The sequence below is a fragment of the Phyllostomus discolor genome, chromosome 9 (assembly GCF_004126475.2).
Source record: "Phyllostomus discolor isolate MPI-MPIP mPhyDis1 chromosome 9, mPhyDis1.pri.v3, whole genome shotgun sequence".
Classification (NCBI taxonomy): Eukaryota; Metazoa; Chordata; class Mammalia; order Chiroptera; family Phyllostomidae; genus Phyllostomus; species Phyllostomus discolor.
In genome coordinates, this window is record NC_040911.2 from 104833454 (window position 1) to 104842876 (window position 9423).

Below are 9423 nucleotides of genomic sequence, written 5' to 3' on the forward strand. Positions count from 1 at the left end.
GGACCCCCCACTTTCCCAGAGAACCCCGCACGGCAGCGGAAGCCGCCGTGGGCCCTGCGGCCCCACTCGCCCGGGGAGAGAGACCAGAGCGGCGACGGGTCGGGGCGGCCGGGCCAGGGCGCGGGGGTCCGGTTGTGGGTGACCAGCCCTGTCTGTGCAGCATCGTGACGCTCGGCCGCGCCGGCCGCAGCAGGACGGATGCGCAGCCCAGGGCGCGGGGGGGCGGGGGGGCGGGGTGGTCTCAAGGGGAACGGCGGGCGACAGCTGAATCACTCCCCACGAGGGCAGCCACGCTCTCCCCAGCTCCCAGCTCAAATCAGCCTTTCTCCCCAGGCAGCTGGGAAAGGTGGCGGCCGCCCCTGCTTACTGAGAATGACGGCAGACACGTGGAGCTTGCTGCTCAGTGAATGTCCCCGTTGCGACGGGACGTCGTGTTCCCACCTTCGGAATGAAGACGACCGGCTTCTTCGGGGGGGGGGGGCGGGGGGGGAGGGAGGCGGAGACAGGCAGGGCCTCGGGCACTGCAGGCCGGGCAGGCGGCTCAGCCCCTGCAGAGCAAACCCTAGTCTGCACTCGGGGAGCTCAGACCCCGACACACCGTCCCTGCCAGCTGGCTGCCATTCCACAGTCAGATCGGTCTTCTTTTCTTTGTTTAAAAAATCTTTCAGCCCTGGCTGGCATAGCTCAGTGGATTGAGCGCGGGCTGCGAACCAAAGTGTTGCAGGTTCGATTCCCAGTCAGGCCACATACCTGGGTTGCAGGCCACGGCCCCCAGCAACCACACACTGATGTTTCTCTCTCTCTCTCTTTCTCCCTCCCTTTCCTCTCTAAAAATAAATAAATAAAATCTTTTAAAAAATCTTTCATTATAAAATATAAAGTAAAAGGGGGCCCATCAACTCTTAGCAGTCATTTACCCTCTAGTCTAAATTAGTGCCCGCTATTTCCCCACAGGCAGGTTTCTGCGATGTAGAGGGAGGGAAGAGGGTGTCAGCGTAACTAGGGCCGCAGAGGAAAGGCAGATGGGGAGGGAACCAGCCACCGTTTGAAGCAGCCTCTGGCTCCACCTCACGATGCTCTGAGGTCCAGGAAGACAGCTGAAGGCCACAGTGCCCCCAGAGACACAGTGTGCTCAGCGCACTTGGTCGGTCAACAAACACATGCCAAGCATCTTCCCAATGCCAGGCTTGGAGCTGCCACCCAGGACAGAGCCCTGGGCTACACCAGGATGAGCCCAGGCCCCTAGGGGCCCTCACCCTGCACAAGGGCAGGTGCTGACGCCCACCGAGTGGGCGGGGCTGGTGGAGGAAGTGACGTGGGAGCCGAGGCCTGGGGAGGACGCAGCAGGGGAGCCAAAGGACCTGCGTGGAGCAGGGCGGGGGACACCCCACTGCCCCCCGAGGGAGCACTTCCTCCACCCCTGTGGCCAGGCCGGCCGATGAGGAGGCAGCTCCTGGAAACACAGGCACCACACTGAAGAAAGGAGCCCCCCTCCCCTCTGTGGGACCCTGGGGGTGCGACACTGCACCCCCAGACTCCGTCCCCCAAAGGCCGGGCTGCAGCTAAGCCACACTGTGGGCCACACGCACCTGGGAGGGTCCCGGGACCCAGAAGGTCACCGCCACCTCCCGCACCCCCGGCTGGGGCCGCACCCACTGCCCAGCACCCGGTGAGCTGCAGAGCCAGAACCTGGGAGGCGGACACTCACCCGGAACCAGAGCTCCCAGGAAGGGCCCCGACACCGTGCCTGCAGCGGGGAGACCCGGGGTTCTGAATGGAGGGGGGAGGGGACTTCCAGGGTCTTGGGGGCACTGGGACACCAGGCTGGGGGTGGGGGGAGAGAGGCCTGTTGTTTCCTGAGAAACCCATGGACTCTTTCCAGTAACCGGACGAGCGCCTCTCGGTCTGAAAGCACATGGAAACACATCGAGGTTTCGAAGGCGGGACCTCGGATTCATCGCCAAAGCCTGTGAAAAGTTACGTTCCCATCAAAATGCCTCGGTCTTCCCTCTTGCAGTCGGTCCACTGAGCCAGAGGCCAGAGGGGCGGCCGGAGGGGCAGTTCCGGAGTGGACAGAGCCGGGCCCTCAGAGCACCAGACCCGGGCCCCCGAACCAGACCAGCCCCCACCTGCACCCCCATGGGGACCACCCCTGGGTGGAGGGACCCGCCCCTGTGTCTTCCTGTGTCCGTCCTTCACCCGCCCTCAGTGACGCGCAGGGTTTGTGGAGGAGCCGGAAGGGGGCCGACGCCGTCCCAGGGGAACCACGGATACCAGCTGTGCAGACAGACAGACAGACAGACGGGGCCTCCGGGTGGACAGCACAGGGGACCCCTGCCCCGGACTCGGCAGGGCCAGGTCCCTCTTGAATGCGTCTCCCTCTCACACTCCCCCCTTCCGTGGGGCCCGGGCATGGGGGGGGGGGCGTCCCCGAGGCAGAGGAAGGGGGCGGGGCTGAGGGAAGCCCTCGGGCGAACTCCCACCCTGCGGGAGGGGCACCGCTGACGGTGGGGGCGGGGGTCATGCCTCCCTCGCTCTGCTGGCACCCCCCCCCCCCCCCGTGCCCACATTCCTTTCCTGGACGCCTGGGTGGCAGCCAAATGGGGCCCAGAGAGCAGCCCCCCATCCACCAGGAGTCCCCCGCAGTGGGACGCACCGAGGTGGGGTCCACACGTCCTGGGGCAGGGCACCCACCTGTCTCGTCAGCCGCCTCCCGCCCGGCCTCACACACCTGCCCCGAGCTCGGCGTCCAGCCCTGCTGCCCACGCACGGCCTGCACAGGACAATCTGCCCCACGTGTTTTTGGGGGGGGGACCCCGGGGAGAGCGACGGTGGCAGCCTGGCTGTCCCAGCATCCCACAGGTCCCCACCACGGCCCGGGCGGCAGAGCGGCACCCTGCCCCGCTGCGCACGGGAGGAAGGGGCCCGGGGCCAGGAGCCGCCCGCTGGGGCTCCGGGGCCAAGGACAGGGAGCCAGGAGCTGACCTGGCTCCGCCCCTCCCTGCGCTCAGGAAAGGCGCCCCCCCGCCCCCCCCCCCGCCCCCAGCAGCGAGAACCCCGCCCAGGGAGCGAGCCGCCCCCACAGCCCGGAGTCCCGCTCCCCCCGCCCCGCCCCCGTTCCCAGCGTTATCATTCCGGGTGCGCGCTCCCTTCGCCCACGGAGAAGCTGTGACAGGAAATGAGCATCGCCCCCCCCAGCGGCCCGACGCCCTGTGACTGGCTCCAAGACGCAGCTGCTGACGACGACGAGGACACCCCCGCTGGGTTGCAATTCCGCGACTTGGCGGGAGACGGGAGAGAGGCCGCGCTTCCGCGAGCGTGTTTTCATTCGCACCCGCGCGGCGCGCGCTGGCTGTGCTGCAGGGGGCGCCCGCGGGCCGCGGGCACCCCCGCCCCGAGCCCCCCGCCCCCGACCGCCGCCAGTCCGATTCCATCCGCTTGTCCACTCGGCCTCCCCCAAATTATTTAAAAATATTACTTGAAAAAGTCAGCCCCAGCTGGCGGGGCTCAGTGGATCGAGCAGGGCCTGCAAACGAAAAGGGTCACGGGTTCGATTCCCAGTCGGGCACACGCCTGGGTCGCAGGCCGGGTCCCCAGTAGGGGGCGCACAAGAGGCAACCCCACATTGATGCTTCTCTCCCTCTCTTTCTCCTTTCCAGCCCCTCTCTCTAAAAGTAAATACATAAAATCTTTTTTTTAAAAAAGAAAAAGTCAAAGACTCCTCATCCATCGATCCATCCACCGGCGAGGCAAGAATGGACAGAAATGTCGGCCTCGGGTGACTCCCAGGACTCGGAAGGGCTGCCGGCCCCGGCCCGGGGACCCCGACCCACGGGAGCCAGTGCGCTGAGAGCTGGCGGGGACGCCCCCCAGGCTGGGGGCGGGGTCTGCGGTGACTCTAGGAAATCATGGTGAGGCCCTGGACATGTCCTCTCGGAACACTGCTCTTCCCTCTCAGGAAGTGGGCTGGCAGGAGCACCAGCCTGCGGCAGCCACCTGCTGTCACCAAGCCCATCGCTGGCTGTCACTGGAAGAGGCCAGCCGTCCCCGCAGGGTTCCCACAAGGCGGAACCACTCAGGGGCTGACATCTTCATCATCAGAGGAGACGAACCCTCTTTGTGTGTGACACCACTGTCATCTCCGACTCATCACAGGAAAGCGACACCGCGGCCTGCTCTGCCCGCCGTTCTGCCATCTGCCCGTCTTCGGGTACAAGGGACGCAGGACTCGGTGGCATTGGCCCCCGCAGTGACGTCAGAAGTGCCTGTGGCCACCGCGCTGGGGCGCGGCCGGTGGAAACGCAGGAGAAGGGGCGGAGCGGGCCAGGGAGCTCCGGGAGCCGCAGGGTCGGGGGCCGAGGGTCGGGGGCCGGGGCTCTGGGCCTCTTCCGTCCCCGGCTCTGCCCGGAGCTGGCGGAGCAAGGAGCACAGGGCCCTGAGTGTCCACCTTGGTGACACGCCCATCCCCAGACCTGTCCCAGGCCCGCAGGAACAGCGGCTCTGACAACTGGGGCCAGGAGAAGCGAGGCCAGCCCTCCACTGGCCTCATGCGTGGGCTCTCAGGAAGACAGACCCCAGACCCAGCAGGAGGGGCGGGCCTGGGGCGGGCGGGGTTGGGCAGTGGGGAGGGGGGGTCCCCGGATGTCTCCGCCTTGGGTCTGGACGAGCAAAACCAACAGATGTCCCCTCCGGGGCCGGGGCCAGCTGTTCCGGCAGAGCGGCTCTGTTTGGCCTGTTGCGGAGAGTAACGAGGGAGCAACACATGCCTCATCCCGAGGACCCGGCTGTCAAACAAAAGTGGCATTTGGAGGAGATTACAGGAGCCAGACGGAGCTCCCAGCGCCGCGGAGCACGCCGGCCGCGCGGCTGCTCGCTCGGCGGCACCGGCAGGAAGGGAGAATAACAAACACGCCGGGTCCCCCGGCCCTGGCGCCCGGCGCGCACGGGCGCGTGTTTCACACACGCGGCGTGTGCGCGCGCGCGTGCCAGGGTCCAAGGGGCTGGAGGTGCGGCATCACCATAACAACGACGCAGCGCATTGATACCTACAGTGGGGGGCGGGGGGACCCCTGCAAGTCCCGTCCACCTGGGCGCATGCATGATGCGGGTCCTCGTTGATCACTCGTGTGTGCCAGGACACGTGTCCCCTCAGCACGCTCCTCTGCCCCCGTGGTGGTGTTTTTTTTAGAGGCCGGACTGCACAGCTGCCCTCCGTGCGCAGACACCGGCTCCAGGGGATGGACCGAGTGTCTGCAGGCCCCGCCCGGCCCCAGAAAGGGCTGCCCCAGGTCTGGGCTACAGAGGGGCCCTCGGGGACACCTGTGAATGACCCGTGTCCCCTCTGCTCTGTGTCGAGCCCCCCGAGAAAGGAGCGGCTTCGCGCCCACCTCGAGTTCACTGACGGAGAGAAAGCAGTGCCCCGGGGTGCGGCCACTGGCTGCCGCAGCCCCTGGCCGCTCCCAGGGCCGGAAGGAGGACCGGTTCAAGGTCAGCATCCCCAGAGGAGCCTTCGGACCCCTCGGCCCGGCCCAGACTTGCTGTGGGGACTGCACCTCGCAACCCCCAGGCACCCGGGGGGCCTGCTGCTAGAGCCTCTGCCGGGACCCCTCCTCCTCCTCCCTGCCGGGGCCCCCTGCCTGCATCCCCCTCCCCCACCCCCGCACCGGGCTCCGTTCCCCGTGGGTGTCGTCTTGAATGACAGAGCTCCAGTGGAGAGTGACCGAAGAGACAGCCTCAGGTGTCACGGTCAGAGCCCGGGAGGAGTCACAGGCAGAGGAGCGGCGCTCCTCCCCTTCCACTCAGACATTTCCAGGCAGCGGGCGCCGACACAGACAAAGGGGGAGCGCCCGGGTCTTGGGGAAGGGGCTGCGCCGCGGCCGGAGGCCGCGTCTGTGCCAGCTCCGTCCTCCCCTCCCCACCCCCACCCCGGCCGGGAGGAGTCCCAGGGCCGGGGGCGCAGAGAGGCTGCCGCCCAGCTGCCCCTCCCTGCCGTCGGGATGTGCCCACCCTGGACCCCACCACCAAACCCCAGGACCCGCCGTCCCCGGCTCCTGAGCGAGCGACCGGAAAAGTAGTGTCAGCGGCACAGGAGCCCCCGGCGTCCAGTGCCCGGTGCGCCCGCCGCCCGCCTGCCAGGCGGAGCCGCAGCTCGGAGCCCGCACCGGAGCAACAAAGGCTGGGCTTCCCGGGCGGTGGGCGCTGGCAAAGCGCCGCTTCTCCTCGCAAACCGAGCAGATGGGAACCCGTGTCCTTCCGCGTCCGGCGTGCGCTCCAGGGGTTCGTCGTCTGTCGGAGAGCAGACCGGCCCCAGAAAACGCCTTCCCGGGGGTTGGCACCTTGAGGCCTCTTTCCTGAGGCCACGCCCCTGTCACAGGTGCCCGCAGCCACCCGGCAGCGCGGGGCCGGGATGTCTGCGTTTTACAGACCAGGAAACCGACGAGGAAACCGACGCTCCTGCTGCCTTTGTCACCTCGCCCTGGAGCGCGCGGCCGGGGGAGGGTGGTCATGGGGACTCCAGCCGCCGCCAGCCCCGCCCCCCGCCCTGCAGCCAGCGTGGTGGTCTGTCCCTTTGCTTCTTCCCAGACAGCACGGCTCGCGTGTCCAGGAGGGGCCACCTGGGGACGTGAGGGACGAGGAGGTGGTGGCCGAGCCTCCGAGGTGGGGGCCTGGGTCAGGCCAACAGCCGGGATGCAGCGTGGGCGCCGCAGGGCGGGGGTGCCGGTGGGGGGAGGCCCTGCCCGGCCCGGCCCCTCCCGCCGGCTCCAGCCTCACCTACGTCTGCACGAGGACTGGTCTATTTTTAAATCCTCCTCGGAACACTGCGCGCTCTGGAACGTGCACCGTTTCCACGCCGCCGCTGGCGGGAACGTCTCCAGCTAAACGCTACAGATCCTGCGCGTTACTTGTCCTGAGTGTCTCAGTGACCCCGCCCCCCACCTGCCTGCCGCCCCCAGGAAACACAGTGACAGTGACCGTGGTGTCGGCCGTCTGGGGCCACTCGGTTCACCGCACCGTGTGGAGTGGATAACCGGCACACGCAGGGTTGTGGAGTTAGTACTCTATTTATTTTTTTTAGAGAGAGGGGAAGGGAGGGAGGAAGGGAGAGAGAGAGAGAGACATCACTGTGAGGGAGAAACATCGATGGGTCGCCTCTTGCACATGCCCAACCAGGGACCGAACCCCCAACCCAGGCCTGTGCCCTGACCGGGAATCGAACCGGCGACCTTTTGCTTTGCCGGACGACACCCAACCCGCTGAGCCACACGGGCCAGGGCGTGGACTGGTTTTGTAAGACTTGGGACGCAGCCCTCTCCCAAGCGAGAGCTGCCGGTGGTGGCGTGGGGAGCAGAGGAGAGAGAGGGACCTCGTGACGCTGGGACCCCGGGAGCTGGGCCCTCGCAGCCCGAGAAGGAAGGAGGAGCCCGTCCCCTCCCGCCCCCACCCCGGCCAGCGGCCTCCACAGCCGGGAGCCTGTCAAAGCCACAGAGGACGAGGCACGTCCCAGCCGTGGGTGGGTGCCAGCCGTGGTCTCGGCTCTTCCTCTGGGTCAGAAGAGCCCACGGAGCCCCTACCAAGCTCAGGCGGCCCCGGGGCCTGGGGCCGTTGGAGTGAGCAGAGGAGGACCCGGCTGCTCAGAGACCCCGGGGACACTGGCTCGGTCCCAGCCCGTGCCCCCCACCCCCCCAGCAAACCGCCTGCCTCACCCGGGGAGCGGGACCCTCCCAAACGGATCTGGGCCCTCGCTGCCCACGGGCGGGCCAGCTCCGGTCACACGCAGCAGTGGGCGTGGCAGGGTCGGGCAGCAGGCTCCCCCCACCCATGGGATCCCCAGCCAGCCGCAGCCCGCCCGGTCAGCCCTCCCCCAGGGCCAGCCAGGTGGAGTTGGCGGCGTGGCTGCGAGTCCTGGCTCCGGGGGTGGGGGGCCTGGAAGAGCTGCCCCAAGCCAGACGCCAGGGAGCCGGACCAGGGCTTGCGCCTGCCCGCTGGGAGGAACAAGGCCCCAGGGCGACACTGTCTGGGCGGTTTCAAGCAAATGCTCTGAGCTGCAGTCAGTGATGCCCCAGGCCCCTCGGCGGCTCCGAGACGAACCTCTGGCCAGCGGAAAGGTCAGGGCTTTGAAAACCAAACAGGGAGAACGGTGCGTCCAGGGGCGGGCAAGGCCCTGTTCCCGTGGGCGGCCGGGGGCAGCGTCCTGGCAGCCACGGCTCTGGCCCAGCGACGGGGAGGCCCCAGAGGCCGCCAGCTGGGCCTTCCTCCGAGGGGCTCCCCGTCGGCGGGGGCCGAGGGCGCCGTTGCTGCTGAGGTCGGACGTCTCCACAGGTCCTGAGGCGGCACCGAGCGCCTGGGGGTCTGGAGAGGGCACCCTTCCTGCCTCCCGTGCCGCGGGCACCCAGGTCCCGACTCCGCGATGACTCCACGGCCTCGTAACAGCTGGGTCTGTCTTCCGGGGAGCAGACCCTACCCACTCGGGCAGGGTTTTACAGTCGCCTCTGCTGGCCCGGCACCAGCCCGCCGCCCAGCAGCGTTCTGGGCACAGCTGCGGGCTGAGCGCCGACCCTGTGCCCCAGCAGCAGCCCGGACCCCGGAGCATCCTGCTGTTCCGGGCAACACGGAGGCACAGAGAAGGGGGGACACTCGCCCAGTGAAGCACTGGGGCCCCGTTCGAGCCCCCGTGGCCCCCCCAGCTGGCCGTACTGGCCTCGGGCGGGGGACGCTGCTGCTCGCTTTGAAAGCTAAGCGTTTGGCCGCGCAGTCTCCTGCGCGCGCACGCCCTGGCGAGAACCCGGGACTCGGTGAAGCAGGCAAGCCCAAGGCCGGCTGAAAACGGGAATACACGCGCACCCAGGTTGGCCATCAGTCAGCGCATGAGGCTGAACTTCACCCCGGGGCGGGGCGGGGCGGGGCCCTGAGCTGCGGGGCTTCCTCCGCCTCGCCCCCCTCCCTCCCCGCCCCTCCCGCCACTGCCCTCTTCGTTTCCCATTCTCAGCGTCGCAGGTGCAGCCAACCAGTCCATGCGGGGACAGGGCGGGCCCCGAGGCTGTGACCCCAGTCCACCCAGCACAGGGTCTCCGGGCGACTTCCGATGGCCATAGCCAGACAGTGATCAGTGATAAGGTGGCCGCGGAGCCGGCGCACACCCGCAGCGAACGCCCCAGGGCGCTGGGATCAGGAACCCCGCCCGCCCGGGAGGGCTGCTGCTTTGTTCCCCTGCTTTCGGCCCCCCTCACCCACCCTGCTCAGTGTGCAAGCGCCCCAGGGCGCCCGGCTTCTGGCACCGCGCAGGCGCCCCGGGAGGGAGAGGCGACCCAGCCACCGCGGGAGGAAGGCCCCCATGGACCCCTCTTCCCCGCTGAGCGAGCTGGGGGCGAGAAGGGGGCGGCTCCTTTCCTGGGGGCGGGAAAGTTGGGAGGACTGCAGCGGAGG